Below are 16,670 nucleotides of genomic sequence, written 5' to 3'. Positions count from 1 at the left end.
AAAAAAGGTTATTTATTTTTTTCTCATGAAAAATTCTTTAGAATTACTGCCTTGGGGTGCCTGTGGCTCAGTTAAGCGTCCTCACGGTTCGTGGGCTCGAGCCCCATGTCGGGCTCTACGCTGATAGCTCGAAGCCTGGAACCTGCTTTGGATTCTGTGTCTCCCTGTCCTTAACTTTGCTTGCTTAACCTGTCTCTCTGTCCTTAACCTTGCTTGCACTCTGTCTCTCTCCTTCTCTCTCTAAAAAATAAATAAACATTAAAATTAAAAAAAAAAAGTATTATTGCCTTGATGCAATGGCTGTGGAGAGTGACAAGAACAGTCTATTATGGTGTATCCATTTTCCCGGCTTTTAAATACTGAAGAACAGGAGGTCCTTCCCAGGTTGCACGACTGCCTGTGGTGATTATCCTTGAGGCTTGGAACTACTGCTGAAAAAGTCTTATTCAGAGTTGCTTACTGGGGGAGGGAGGGAGAGAAAGCTCCCAAATGCAGAACAGCTCAATGAGGTACATCTAGCATGAAAGAGTCAGCTGGGGGGCGAGTGGTGTGTAGGGGGTAACCTGTCCTCCCTCTGTTGTAATTCCTAAAAAAGGCTAGACACTATGCAGGAAGAAACACAAGAAGGGAAATGATAGGAACATTCTGTGAATGTGGAGAAGCCAAGTATTAGAATTATGTACATAGGATGTGCATTGCAGATGCTGAACAGAACCGAAGGGTGGCCAGGAGGACACATGAAAGCCCAGGTCCCGGGGCCGAGTGGCACAAGGCAGGAGAGAAAGAAGAGTTCAGAGCAAACGGCACAAAGAGAAAGCTAATAGGAAAAGCCAGCTGTCCGTGGCCTGCTCTCGCCCCCACATCCCCCACATGCCGCCCGGCATGCCCACCCCTCTCCCCCACCTGCAAAGATCCCGAGTACCCGCTTGCTGTCCTGCTCGCCCCAAGCCTCTCTTGGAGGCTTTTTCCTCTGGCTTCTAATCATTCATTCATGTATGCAAGCATTTATTCAGCAAATGTTTATTGAGAGTGGCTTCTGGTAAGAGTCAAGATTTCATCTAGCCTTGGAGCACAGCTGCCAGGAAATTGCGACGAGGAAGTAAAAAAACCTGGGACAGTTCCAACACAAGCCTTAATCACCTGCAGTGTGTGGTGACACTCTAATAGAATTGGGGTCACTGGCAGAACAGTCTCCTCCCTCCGGGTTCCTTCACATAGTGGCCAAGCCGCTGTTTGATGGGAGCTGACTACATGTGAGTGGCCAAAAGGCAGATGGCCTGAGAAGCCAGGCAAGTTGGAGAAATGCCCTGTGCTATTGATTAGGGGTCAGATGTTATTACCACATGATACTTGACTTGTCCTCCAGCATTCTTCCCCAGTCGCCAGGCCAGCTGTGTGCGCGGTGCTGAATGTTGACCCCCAAACACAAATCTCGGGAGGCCTTACTGAGGCCGTAGGCAGGAGAAGGAGGCTGGATAGTAATCTTGAATTTCTGTTGTAAATAGGATTACTACAGTGCCCTCTGTCTAACTTGCATCTTTTACATAGCTCATGCAGCCTTTCGTTTTTGTTTGAGATTTTGTTTACAAATATGATTGTTTAAATTTTTCATAAAGGTGACGTTCCTGTGATTAATTAACAAATAGTACAGAAGACTTCTTGCAAAACAACAATCCCTTCTGCTCTCCCTTTTCTCCGTTGGGCTGCCCTGAGGCACCCATTGTCATCTGCTATTGTTTTTCTTTTTGTTGCCATCTCTGCAGCTCTAAATAATAAGCTTCTACTTCTATTTCTTGATTTATCGATTCTAGACCTTTTTTATTGATTCCGCCCTGTGATAGATGACGTAGCTAACTTCTACGGCTCCCACATCCCCTTCCTGCCTCCGCCCAGGGTAGCAATTTCATGATTCTTGTTTCCTTCATTTTGCCCTCAGCTTCTCCTCCTGGCCTTGTAACCAGAACCTCTATTTGTACAATGTCAAGGTTGATGGCGTTTACACTGCGTTCCTTAAACAGAATCAAGTCTGCTGTGATTTGCACACAGGTTGATTCTAAATGTTCCAAACCAATAAACAGCATTAACGTTATCATAACTACATAGAAAGTATCCATCCAGAGCCAAGTGACTCTGTGGTTCTAACATCACAACAACCTCATCCCTTGGAGGGAAATGTTTCTAGAGTCAACTTCAAATGGGTTCTCCTTTTGTGTAATCAAAATAACATTTGATTTTAGCGTACTTTTTATTTGGACCATAAATTTCTTTTTTTTTTTTTTAATGTTTATTTTTGAGAGAGAGAAAGAGACAGAACATGAGTGGGGAAGGGAGAGAGAGATAGAGGCACACAATCGGAAGCAGGCTCCAGGCTCTGAGATGTCAGCACAGAGCTCGACGCGGGGCTCGAACTCACAGACCGTGAGATCATGACCTGAGCCGAAGTCGGACGCTTAACAGACTGAGCCACCCAGGCGCCCCTCAAGACCTATTGTTTCTTGATTGTTTTTCTTCACTAGGATCCTATTCTTATTTTATGGATATACTTTTATTTTAAGAACATGTATCTTTTTTCATGTAGATTATCGCAAAGTGAATCTGAAATACCTTTTATTTTCCAAAATATCTTTTTTTTTCTGAAAAAAATTTAAATACCTTGTTTAATGTTTTCCTGCTATAGATTTTTCTGGGTTTTCATTGTTGTTGCTGTGGATTTTTAATCTTGGACTCTCTACATCATGGTGCTTGCTTTTCTCCAATGAATGTTGACCTCTTATTCTCCATTCATCCTGACAAAAAAGGCAATAAAAAGGCCAATTAGAAGCCTAACACCCTCTGAGTGTTAGCAATGGGCTTGTTGCTCAGCAGGTATCCTTCTTAGCTGTATGTTAGCAGCATCCTAAATGCCAAAATTAGCAGGGTTTTATTCTGGAGTCCAAGACCATAGTGGCTACCCCAGTTCTTCCCAGAGAGTTTGCTGGGGGAACAATCCTCCAATTTCTGTGTCTTAGAGTAATGGCCAGGCTGAAGCAGTTCTGCAAGCAAAAGTTGGAGAGGGAGATGACAGAACTCTTCTAAATATTTGTCCTTCTGTTCTCTACCTCACTTCTCTTCCTTGTGCTGTGATGTCTGTCATTGCCAGTCCCTTCCCATAGCTACAGCTCTCTCACCTTTTATGTTCTAGGCAGCTGCTGCTTCCTCTCAGCCTCATGGTCACAGTCTTCATCCTTTCCCACAAATTCCAGAAATGGGTTGAGCTCTCTTATCTGCTGATGGATCCCTTGCATTTGTTTTTTTATTGCTGAGATTTTATTTTTAATTTTAGGTTACTTTATGACAATATTAATGGTATCTGAAGGGAGAGTGGAGCTCCATGTGTGTGCTTTGGTCTGCCATCTTGAATAAGGTCTCCTGTGGAATTCTCACACATCAAAAAGTGGGCCAGAATGTGGTGAAAGGAAAATCCACAAAAGCATAACTTGAGGCAAATGGGCTTGATTGTGCCTTGAAGGACAGGAAATATAACCACAGACAAAATAACATGAGGTTCCTATACATATGAAATATTAAGAACAGTTTTGGGGCACCTGGGTGGCTCAGTCAGTTGAGCATCTGGGTCTTGATTTTACTTCAGGTCATGATCTCACGGTTCATGAGACTGAGCCCTGCACTGGGCTCTGCGCTGACAGCATAGAGCCTGCTTGGAATTCTCTCTCCCTTTCTCTCTGCCTCTCTCTCAAAATAAATGGATTAACTTAAAATAAAAGAACAGTTTTAAGTGGCCCATGAATGACAAGGGAGTTAGAAGCACCCCCAGTGTTGACATACATCATGATCATGGTTTGTTTTATGTGTTATCTTGACTGGACTAAAGGATGCCCAGAGAGCTGGTAAAACATTATTTCAGGGTGTGTCTGTGAGGATGTTTCCAGAAGAGGTTATCGTTTGAATCCATAGACTAAGTAAAGAAGATCATCCTCACCAATGTGGGTGGGCACCATCCAATGTGTTGAGGACCTAAATACAACAACAACAACAACAACAACAACAACAACAAAAGGATGAATTTGTTTGTTTTGCCTGAGGTAGGACCTCCATTTTCTCCTGCCTGACACTGGTGCTCCTGGTTCTCAGGCCTTTGGATTTGGACCAAATCATATCCCTGGCTTTCCTGGTTCTTCATCTCACATCTCTCTTCTCGACCTCCACAATGTCACCCAATTCCTATAATAAATTATATACATATAGGTAGATATATAATGGTGTGTGTGTGTGTGTGTGTATATATATATATATATACACACACACAGACATGCATATGTACACTAACTCCCCATTTTTTTCAGTCATTAGCACCAATGATCACCATTCACTCAATATATAATTAAACATCTGTTGTTGTTGTTTTTTTTTTTAACATTTATTTATTTATTTTTGAGAGACAGAGTGCAAGCAGGGGAGGGGCAGGGAGAGACGGAGACACAGAATCTGAAGCAGGCTCCAGGCTCTGAGCTGTCAGCACAGAGCCCGACACAGGGCTCAAACCCACAGAGGGTGAGATCATGGCCTGAGCCAAAGTCGGATGCTTAACCGACTGAGCCATCCAGGTGCTTCTTAACTAAGCATCTGTTTAGTGCCAGACGCTGTGCTAGATGCTTGGGATATGACAGTGAGCAAAAATAGATGTATTTCCTACCCTCACAGAGTTAACAGTCTTGTGATCACACAAGAAAACGTAAGATTATGCCTGGAGTTAGTCCTTTGAATGAGCGGGACATTAGTCTATGAGAGTGAATGGGGGCTTTGACAAGTCTGAAGGATAGGTGAAGGTTTCTGTGAGGAATTGATTTATGAGTAGCATAACTTTCAATAAATGCCAGTGTATAGTTTATAAACATGTATGTATATTATTATTACATGTGTAGATTTCATTAAGTACACACCAGGTGAGAAATGATACAGTAGGAGTGAAAAGTATTTGGCCTAAGTATCGGGAGACCTGGGAGTCCTGGAGTCTTTGAGGATCAGCTTTTCCAACAGATGGCTCTCTGGCCTTGGACGGCTGGACCTCACTTCCCAGGGTGGGAGTCCCTTTATCAGTAAAATAAAGGGGTTGGATGGAAAGATCTGTTAGGTCATTTTCCGATCTAAAAGTCTCTCAAAATATATACATTTCATTAAGAGTTTTGTCTCCCTTGAGTGTCTTGACTTAACAAATAATTCTGCTCAAGTCATCTACATATACTTTCCAATTCTAAGGATCATTGGTTCAAGAAATATCTTTTGAGTACTTATTATCTAATTGTGTGTGTGTGTGTGTGCGTGTGTGTGTGTGTAGAGAAAAGACAAGAGAAAAACTAAGCACAGGCAAGTAAGATGAGTCATTTTAAGTGAAAATAGAAATATATTTCTATGTCAGCAAATATATATTTTCTTTCTTAGAGGCATGTTGACTGAACAGAGTTTCAATCAACAATTATTTTTTGAGCATTAATTAAAGATTCTTTGGGACTTTGCTCCTGGCTTCATTTTAATGTTTATTTATTTTTGGGACAGAGAGAGACAGAGCATGAACAGGGGAGGGGCAGAGAGAGAGGGAGACACAGAATCTGAAACAGGCTCCAGGCTCTGAGCCATCGGCCCAGAGCCCGACGCGGGGCTCGAACTCACAGACTGCGAGATCGTGACCTGAGCTGAAGTCAGACGCTTAACCGACTGAGCCACCCAGGCGCCCCAACCTGGCTTCCTTTTAAATTGAGAAAGTTTCTAGAACTAATATACAATAGTATCTTATATATGTTATATAATATATAAACACTAATATACAATAGTGTTTACTGCTCTTGAAATGTTATTTATGAAACTAGATGGAAGCTTGTGTCCATGTGCACATGTGCATGTGTATGTAGTTTATTTATTGGTAATAAAAGCCCTCCTTGGCAGAAACACAAATCTATTTTCTAGGTCCATAGAAATATCCTTAGAAATGGCCTGAGTGATTTGGCAAATTGAAAGGGAATACTTGTATGTGATCAATAAACCAAGGGTGTGATCTTTAATTCTCTTATTAGTTTGTGCTTATTCTTATACTTGATTAGAAATGTTTATGGTTCAGGGGCGCTTGGGTGACTCAGTCGGTTGAGTGTCCCACTAAGGCTCAGGTCATGATCTCACAATACGTGAGTTGGAGCCCTACGTTCCACACTCTGCTGTCAGCACAGAACCCACTTTGGACCCTCTGTCCCCCTTCTCTCTTCCCGTCCCCTACTCGTGCTGTCTCTCTCTCTCTCTTTCTCTCAAAAATGAAAAATGAACATTAAAAAAAATTTCTTATGGTTTAGAAACAATAATTTCCCTATTGCCATATATTTTTAAAATAAAGATCTACACTTCCATCTTTGAATTTAATTTCAAAGTATCCCTAATTGTGTTCATAATTTTGATTCTTACTTTGGAGTAAACCTCTAGCATTCAGGATCTTCAAGTCAGTGACCCACTTGGTCCTCAGATTTAAGAGAGTTTCTTATTTCACCAGAGAAGCAGTCCTTCTCATCATAGTCAGATGGGGAACTCAGGTGTGGGATAGTTAAGCTCACAGAAAACTTTGCTGTACTATGACTTCTTTGGGTGGTGTTGAGGCAGTCACAAAGGAGACATGAGGACATGGTGGGGAGGGGCCTTACTGGAGTTGTTGAAAAAGGCTATCCCTTTTACCGACATATCCTTTCCTTCCTGAAAACAGTGGCTCCGCCAGCAGAATGCAGTCCTCATCCCTTTTGATCTCCGAGGGCCTTTGAAATATGAACATAATTACACGTAAGGTTTTGGGTGGCACATGGAAATACTTAAGTAGCATCATCTTTGGAAAAGATGGTGATTTCTCTATAGATTTCAATTCAAAAGACAAATCCCTTTCCTAGAAGAAAGTTTGCATTTTTCCCATTCCCTAACTTAAACTTTGCTTTTCTGTTGCTAACTACCATTGGTAGTCCAGAGTATGCAATGAGATGACAGTCAATGCATAAATAAATATCCGTAAATTGCTAACAGGTGTCTCTAGAAATTATAGTCATTTTTCAGGATTCATCTAAGAACTACATTATAGGCAAATATGTTAGTGACACACATAACCTTGATCAGCTGTGACTATATCTAAATAGTCAAAATGCAGCTGTGAAGGGATTAGGAAAAGCTGACCAAATCCTTCCTTAAAAATTGCACTAAAATGCAACACAGGAGAGATAAAATGAAGGCGTTTATGTATTCCCTGAACTTACAAAGTCTGTGCCAATAGTTCAGATCTGCATTTTAATATTACATTTATGCAATTACAAAGATGGAATTTGTTTAGCCTTTAAAAATTATACTGTGGACAAACACTTATTGGCATGGGAAGAAGTTTGTGGTAGACTGTTAAATTTATAAATCAGGTTTTAAAAAGCGTATACTGAATAGTCTTCTTGTAGTAAATAGATGTGTATATTTATAATAAGAAGAGGGCTGAATTGATACCTAGAAATTGTTAACAGCGATTACTCCCAGATGGTGGGATCATGGGTGTTTTATTTTACTCTTTTTGCTGGTCTGTGTTTTCCAATTTTTCTTCAACAAGATCATATTGCTTTCCTAATAAGAAAAAAAAACAATAAATGTTATTTAAACCTACTGTATTACAAAAAGTGTTAAGGGCATTTGACAGCAACTGAGCTGCTGATAACCTGTAGCGATCATGTAAAACATGGGCAAGAAGCAAAGAAATGGCAGTAAGAATGATTCCTTTAATTCTGACAACAATTCCAATGTATGGGTGTTCTCCCTACCACCAAGCAATTCTCCAACACCAGTTGGGTTCTACAATTCCATTCCATTCCATTCCATTCCATTCCATTCCGACACTATCTGTGTGGAGGTCACATCAGATCCCACCCGCTCAGGGTTCAGTCCTATAAAGTTCCTTCCTCCCTCCCCCACCCACACACCTCAGATGCCAAATCCAGGTCCAGGTTGTCACCTGTGCTTCCTTCCGATCCACCAGCTATAGATCAAAGCTTCCCACGATCCCCTCCTGGGGTTCAGTTAATTTGTTAGAGCAGCTCACAGCACTCAGAGAAACACTTTACTTACTCTATCACTGGTTTATTATAAAAGGATATAACTCAGGAGCAGCCAGAGGGAAAGATGCATAGGGGAAGGTGTGGGGGAAAGGGTGGAAATTCCATGCTCTGTGAACACACCTCTCTCTTACCACCTGCACGTGTTCAGCAACCCTGAAACTCCAAACCCCATCTTTTTGGGGGTTTTACGGGAGTTTCATTATACAGACATGATTGATTTAAATCTTGGGCCATTGGTGATGAATTCAATCTCCAGCTCCTCTCCCATCTCCGGAGGTCAGTGTGATGGAACAGGAAGTTTCAACACTCTAATCAACTGGTTGATCCCCTTGGCAACCAGCACCCAGCCTTAGGTACTTTCCAAAAGTCACCCCAGTAACATAAACTTAGGTGAGGTTGAAAGGGGTTTGTTATGCATGTCAACACACTTTTATTGCTCTTATCACTTAGTAATTCCAAGGGTTTTAGGATCTCTGTGCCAGAAATAGGGATGCAGACCAAGTATGTTTTTCGTATTGTAATTCACAATATCACAGTTCTGCAGGACCAGCCTTTCCCAAAGTGTGCTTCCCAGAACACAGGTCCCACAAAATGCTGTGTGAAAAACAAAAAAGAGGTCAATTTTAACACCTATGGCAATATTAGCAACATTTAAAAAAGGACTCTTTTGTTGATTCAAAATGCACTCTGGAAAGTTCTGCAGTGGAGAAACCTGTGGCAGCAATTGCTTAGTTACCAGATACCTATTTTCATGGAACACTTATGAACATTCCAAGGCCCACTTTAGGAAATACCATACTTCCAGTAAAGTCCAAGAAGACCTTTGCTTTGAGTCCCAAAGGCCTCTTATTTTGATTACTGTGCCTAGAGAAGAACTCCACAACCAAAGGCTTTCAGTTTAATATGCCTGAGTTAAAACTCAAAATAAATACAGAACTATCAAATAAACAGCCACTGATATGCTTCCATTGCCTGACAGTGGACCGAGTTGTACTCCATGAGAAGAAACCCAAACGTTAAATTTCTCTTTGGACTCTATCTCCTCAGATAAGAAGAGTGGATTCTCCCACAGCAAAGTACAAGGAGCTCCAACTTTCACCTCCTGGCCTTACTTCTTCAAGGCCTCCTCTTGGCCTTTTCAGTGGGTTCTCACTTCCTCTATTCTGTAGAAATGATGCTTCGAATGTCCTTAATGAGACAAATTTCCAGAGCTGGCACAGACCACTGTTGGATGTTGGCACACATAAGACTAACAATTTGGAGAATATTTAAATATGTTTTCATTATAATTTTAAAATAGCAAAAAAGCAGTTTTTTACTTTGGTAAAATATACATAATATTTACCGTTTTGATCATTTTAAAGTGTATAATTCAATGGCATTAAGTACATTTGCATTGTTATGCAACCATCACCACCATGGATTTCTAGAACTTTCTGATCACCCCAAACAGAAACTCATGAAACACCAGCTCCCCATTGCCCTTCTTCCTTGCCCCCCGAATCCCTGGTAACTCCTATTTTACTTTCTGTCTCTATGAATTTGATTGTTCTAGGTACTTCAGATTAGTGAAACCATGAAATATTTGCATGGTTGCATCTGGCTTTATTTCACCTCGTATAATGTTTCCAAGGTTCATCCAGAACAAGATAGTGTTCAATTAATAATAATCACCTTATATCAGTGAAGAAGATGATACTGTTCGTCATCTTTCATCAAGGTTTTTGTGACTGTCTAAAAGATGGAAGGCTTGAGGCATAGGTTAGAGCTCACATCCAGTCAGTGTCTTTTCTTACTGTATTTCTACTGAAATAGAACTAACCATAATTATTGGTTATCAAGATTGGCAGAATTGTTCAGGACCTCCATCTAATAATTCTAAATATATGGCTCAAACATATACCCAGAAAGTATGCTCTGATTTCTCTCTCGGTGATAAGTCAGGCACTAGGATAAAAAAAAAAACACACCATACTTAATACTTGGAATGTTTTCTTTCAACCTCAGAGATGATGGTAAATGGAATCTTACCCCACTTTGATTTCATTTGGCTCTAAAAGTGTTTTTCTAGGTTTGGGAAAAGCATTTGGATTACTTTCTCTTGTATATCTCATTTGGGGGGAGCATGACAGGTAAGTACCATACTATCTTGGATTTCTCCAATGAATGAAAAAAATCAAGTGTTAAAATCAAACTTGTGGATTAAAATATTTATACCATAGCTTGGTCTTCTTAAGAAATCCTGATAGTGATAATATTTAAAATGATAAAATTTACATTCCGACATGATAGCCTGAGGCTATTAAAAGTGGAATATATTACTGAAATGTGCCACTTGAAAAACCTACTTTAAAAAAAAAAATGGCATTACTAGTGTCATGAAGAAATGCTTTTATCTCATCCCTGATTTCAAAAGCTTGTCTAAACACTTTCACCTCAATAAATAGTTTATTTCTGCGTGGAAAAGGCAGCTTGTGCTTACTGCCAGTTTCTTCACAAAGCACGCTTCAGAGGTAAACACTCAGTGACCACAGTTTGAACACATTAACCACGTTCACCGACTGTGTTCTAAGATGCAGCAATAGATAAAGGGACAGTTTATCCAAATAGGCAAACACTTCCTTATTGAAAACATTACTGGTGCTGTCGGTGTCTTCCCAGCCTGCATCATGGCTCACAAAACAATTGCCAAATGCACGTGAAAAATCTCCTCGAGCACAAGGGTGAAGCAACAAACTCACAGATAAGTCCCGGAGCGCCTCCCTTTTCTACATTTCTGCACATTTCTGCCAAGTGTTGATTGATACTCTGCACATCTGTGATTCTTTCCAAATGTAAGCCAAATGTCTGCTAGCATGCACTCGTGATAGACATTGCCCTTCTGCGCTATATGCCATTAATATTACATGATGCACAATGGCCCTCTTTGATTAGGAAATTCCCAATGGCTAATTTACGTTTCTTCCTGAGCCTGGTAATTATCATTACCCTCATAGTTGGGATCGTAAGTTTTTTGCACTAGTGTGACTTCCTTATCTGTTTGTTGTTGGTTTTGGTTTTGGGTGTGCAATTTCGAATGTTTCTTTAGTTTGGGTCCCTTCACCTTTAAATGACAGAATTTATCCATTTCATATTAGAAAGCATTATTTTGTGCTTGTTCAGGAAAAACTCAATTGGTTTATCAGAAAGGTCACGGTACTTTGAAAGCAATGCAAAAGCTTCTGTGGCTTCTTGCCATTCTTTAACAAAGTTTTGTAACAGACAATGCAATAGAGACTAGCAGCAAATTGATTGCTGGTCTGATAAAATCAAATTTTCACGTATTCATCAAGATTCAATTGTTCTCGCATATACAGTTTCACATTCGAGCTTTGCATCGGGCTCTTGTTCACTGTTTACATTTTCAGAGTTCTGTTATATTTACACTATCATTGCATCATTACTTTTACACTTCAGTACCTGTAAGCATTTGATTTATTTCTGTGAATTGGCTATCGTAGCATGCAGTGAAAGATGTAAAAGTTACAGATGTAAATAGCATTTAAATGTATAAAATTCAATAGTTGAGGCAAAGTGCACCATGAATGGATGCTTATGCTATGCACCATAGCCGGGATGAACAACTTTCAGGCACACAGTGATTATTAGGTATGCAACTAGATTTATAGAAAATATAATATTAATCTTAACTTTCAAATTTACCAAGTGAACATTAAATTGTTCCCTTGCTCTTTCCTTCTATATATGGCCGGGAGCCTACCAATGACCCCTGGTTTGTCTGTGAGCAGCACTTCCCCAGGAGGTACTACTTTGGGGTGTTGGGATGGCTACCTGCCAAAATAGCTCAGCATCCAACTAGCCTGATATCCCAAATCCCCAAGCCATGTGTTATTCCTCCCATGACTTCAAGATAGATCTGGCTGATTGTTATAAAATAGCATTAAGCCTACAGCATACAGTTAGGCTGTAGATATAGACTATATATAAAACAGACAGTCTTTACCTTCTGGGGATTATAGAAATAAACACAAATAAATTGCAAGCTACCAACTGTGGTAAGTGCTGAAGGACAAAAAAAGATGAGAGAGAATAAGAAAGTGGAGGCTGAAAGGTCTCATTTAAGTTGATGGGTCAAAGGCAAGTGCTGCGTGAGCTATTTCCTTTGAGATCCTCAAAGAGAAATCAGCCATGAGTACTTAGGACATGTTCTTTTTTCCAAGAACATCTGTGAAGTGTAGAAATAACTAAAGACAGCATTTGTTCTTTCTATTACTATTATTATTAGCGCTTACCTACATTACGGGCACTGTTCTAAGCTCTGAAGTTACAGTTGTAAATGAGACAGACAAGACTTTGGTTCTTGTACAGCATTTGTTCAGTGTTGAGATGCCTCTCAAGACATGAAAAGAGAAAAAGATGGGTAAACTCTGGAGTAAGCCATTAAAAAAGCTTATGAAGCATCATTTTATTAATAACACAAGATAAAGAAATGTACTCTTGCCCAACAACACTCAACTGTAATCTGACTGAATGCTTAGATATATGTAAAAAATAAAAAAGTATATATTGATAAAAACTGGTGATCAACAATATAGGGGATAAAACCTTAAAATGAAGCTGGTGTATCAGGTGTTATAGATCAATGACACTAACCATTAAAATCATCTTACTCCTCTTCTGACTGAAATTTGGCCTCAAAGGGAAATTGGCCTGTAGAGAGAATTATTGACAAGTATCTGATGTATTTTCATAACCAATCAATAAATTGGCATTCTGGTCACACCCATTAGTGTCCATGAGTGTGTTTAAAATGAGTCTCTACCTGAGAGATCCTAAGTCAAGTGTGAGCCTGCCAGGCTGAAGATAGAGTGCAGCAGTTGACCACAGGTACCCAGTACCCCTGTCGGGGTGACCAGCAGGCTTTCTCCATGAGACTACGGGATTTAGGGTAAGCAATAAGCAATTTGCATTAATAAATAATCATGAGATATTTTGGAGGCACTCCATCAACTATCTTTAGGGAGGAAATGATTTATTCTTTTTTTAATTTTTTTTAACGTTTATTCATTTTTGAGAGACAGAGACAGAGCACAAGTGGGAGGAGGGGCACCGAGACAGAAAGGGAGACACAGGATCCAAAGCAGGCTCCAGGCTCTGAGCTGTCAGCACAGAGCCTGACGCAGGGCTCAAACTCACTGACCATAACACTGTGACCTGAGCTGAAGTGGGATGCTTAACTGACTGAGCCACCCAGGAACCCCGGAAATAATGATTTAAAATGTGAGGTTGGCAATGGTTATTTCAAGGCTCAGAATAAACCATTTTCAAAACATTGACTGATACTCTTAACAACTGTCAAAATAGACTAAAAAACGTAAGAGAAATTGAACCCACAACTTTAGATCCTTTCCTTTTATAAGTATAGTTTCTTTTTCTATCAGTAGGAAGACAGGCTAACACAGCCAATGGAGTTCCTTTAATTAAATAAACAGACATTTCTTATTTATTCTAACAAGCTGAAATAGTGTAAGAGATTTCAAAAAAAAAAAAAAATCATTCAGCAGTTCAGTCTTGTCTCCCTTTTTTGTGAGATTGAAAAAGAACCAAAGAAACATTTGAATTTGGTATAAAGGGGACTAAGGATATTTATCATGAACAGTTTAATATTAGTCTTCTGAGACCAGAGCTACTCTTCTGAGTTCAGCAGAAATACACAATTTGATAAATATTGAATTACGCTTTAAGGCAATTCTCATACTTTAATATAATCTGTTTTTTAAAAATTTCTTTCTTTCTCCTTTGAAATAAAAGTCCACCACCATATACAATTTAAAAAAATACATTGAATTGCTTTTCATCTCAGTTTAGGGAAGAGCCTTTAGCTCACTTTTATACCATAGTAATTTTTAGCAATTTTTCTCCTGAATGAGAGGAAAAGAAGCTTGAACGTTTCCGGAGAAATGTAGTAAAAAAAACCAGGATCCCTGTAAAGTGATGTGGTCATGTCAAATATATTGCATATATTGCTGTCAAGTTAAGATGATGCATTTAAAGACATTAAATTAGATTATGGTAACTATTTGGAAATTTGATTTTTCACATTATGAAATTTTGTGTAAACTGGAGAATATTTAAACATTTGAAACCATTGATCCAATTTTTCTACATCTTGCACATTAGGATCACCTGGTTGGGAGAGAGGTGGAGGGTAGAGAGGGTTGACTGTAAAAATATCGATGCCCGATTCCCACCCCTGAGACTAGCTACCTAGCTGATTATAATCTGCCATCAAAGTTAAGAACCACTGCCCTAAGATAATAATTGTGGCAAGTAACCATCAAACTTGAAGTCCAAAATGCATTTCAGTTTAGGTTAGGTTGCCAGATAAAATAGAGGATGCTTAGTTATATTTGAATTTCAGATAAACAATAAATATATTTTTAGTATTGGAATATAAATATGTCCTGAATATTACATAAGACCCTGCATTTTTATTTGCTAAATCCAGTAACCCTAATTTTTCTTTGCTTAAAATTTATCTGGAACGAAGTCGTTTATCTACCAATGGAGTTCTTTAGAAACAGATTTCTCTGGGACAAACTACAATAACAATAAACTGGGTAAACATGTTAGATGCTCTCCTGTTCTGGGCTCTTAAATTAGTTCATCTCCTCTCTATACTTTCAGTTTTCCTTCCATTGTCTCTTGCCTCTAACGACACCAGTTATTTTTGGGTTCCCCAGACCCTAGTCCAACATGAGTTAGGGGTAACCCCACACAAAACACTCAATTCTGACACTATCTACCTGGAAACAGCATCCGATTCCACAGGTTAAGGGTTCTGCTCTACAAGACTGTGCCCCACTCCCCACTCCCCACTCCAGATGCCAGTGACAAGTAGGTCCCAGGCTGTTGTCTGTGCTTGTGGCCTATAGGCTACAGATTGGAGGTTCTGACAACCTCCTCCTTAGGTCCTTTTAATTTGCTAGAGTGGCTCACAGAACTAGGGGAAACAGTTTGCCTGTGTATTAAAAGATTCGATAAAGGATATGAATCAGCAGCCAGATGAGGAGATGCATAGAGCAGAGTATGGGTAAGGGACACGAGCTTCTATGCCTTCTCTTAGCTCCCTTATTCCTCTTCCCAAACACAACCCCCTCCAACTCCTAAAGGTAACCAGAATGGTGACTTTTAAAATAGTCACTTTTTGGAGTGCCTGGGTGGCTTAGTCAGTTGAACATCTGATTCTTGGTTTCAGCTCAGGTCATGATTTCACAGTTTGTGTGTTCAAGCTCTGCATTGGGCTCTGTGATGACAGTGCAGAACCTGTTTGGGATTCTCTCTCTTCCCCTTCCCCCCCACCCCCGCTCACACGCATGTGCTCTATCTCTAAAAACTAAAATAAATTTTTAAAAATAAATAAAATAATCACTTTTCTATTTTTCTCCTTAGTTTCCCCACCCAAATATGTATCCATAAACATTATAATTTGTTTATGTTTGAACTTTAAATGGAATCATGTAGCATAAAGATTTTATGCCTAGATTCTTTTACTGAATTTTTTGTTGTTGTGACTCATTAGTGTTGATCCATGTAGCAGTAGTTTATTTATTTACATTGTTCTATATATTCCATTATTTGAAAATATCACAGTTTGGGGAGCCTGGATGGCTCAGTCATCAGTCAAGCATCCGACTTTGGCTCAGGTCATGATCTTGCAGTTTGTGAGTTCGAGACCCAGGGTCGAGCTCTGTGCTGACAGCTCAGAGCCTGGAGCCTGCTTCAGATTCTGTGTCTCCCCCTCTCTCTGCCCCTCCCATGCTCATGCTCTGTCTCTCTCTGTCTCTCAATAATACATAAACGTTAAAAAAAGATTGAAAATACCACAATTTATTTATTCCTCTGCTAATGGACATTTGTGTCTCTCTGTTTTAGGGCATAATGCCTCTATGAACATTCTCACACATTTCTCCAGGCACATGAGGGTCAACATTCCTCTGTGGTATATGCCTGGGAGTGGCATTACTGCATCACGTGCATATGTACATCTTTATTTTGACATAATTTTGAACTGTTAGAAATGTTGCAAAAATGGTACAGAGTTCCCATATACCATTCACTAAGAGTTCCCTAATTATAACATTTTACATAATCATAGTACAATTATCAAAAAGAGGATATTAATATTTATGCAATAAAATTTATGCAATAAAACTAACCACACACCTTATTTGAATTTTTCCAGTTTTCTTACTTCCAGCATTTCTGTACCCTTATGTTTTAGATGTGTCTCAGGTCAGCATATAGTTTGATTTTTAAAAACCCAGTCTCACAATTTTTTAAGTTGAAGTATTTAATCCATTTATATTAAATGTAATTGCTAATAGATAAGGGCTACTCTGTGTAAATCATTTTAACCTACCATTTTATTTTATTTTGTGCTTTGCATTTGTTTCTTCTATTTTTTTTTCTCTATGTTTGGGTCTTCTTTTGGGTCGATTTAGTTATTTTGATCACTCCAGTTTCCCCCATTTTTTTTAGTGTTTGACATAGAAATTA

At 39.4% G+C, this 16,670-nt stretch overlaps 1 protein-coding gene and 1 long non-coding RNA gene across 3 annotated transcripts in view; one reads left to right on the top strand and one right to left on the bottom strand.

The window, feature by feature from the left end:
• Positions 1–6,595, bottom strand: part of LOC122237947 — a 29,587-nt gene extending 22,992 nt beyond the window's left edge. For both annotated transcript variants that reach the window (XR_006216752.1, XR_006216751.1), the window contains exons 1-2: positions 6,448–6,595; positions 2,653–2,786 (exon numbers count right to left, since the gene is read on the bottom strand). This is a non-coding gene — a long non-coding RNA (uncharacterized LOC122237947). The remainder of the gene's footprint in view (positions 1–2,652; positions 2,787–6,447) is intronic.
• Positions 6,596–6,788: 193 nt separating this feature from the next.
• Positions 6,789–16,670, top strand: part of MMAA (metabolism of cobalamin associated A) — a 49,463-nt gene continuing 39,581 nt past the window's right edge. The window contains exon 1 of the mRNA XM_042983832.1: positions 6,789–6,813. The gene's annotated coding sequence lies outside the window, so the exon portion shown is untranslated. The remainder of the gene's footprint in view (positions 6,814–16,670) is intronic.

This window comes from Panthera tigris, chromosome B1, assembly GCF_018350195.1.
Source record: "Panthera tigris isolate Pti1 chromosome B1, P.tigris_Pti1_mat1.1, whole genome shotgun sequence".
Taxonomy (NCBI): Eukaryota; Metazoa; Chordata; class Mammalia; order Carnivora; family Felidae; genus Panthera; species Panthera tigris.
This window is presented reverse-complemented; position numbering and strand designations above follow the sequence as displayed.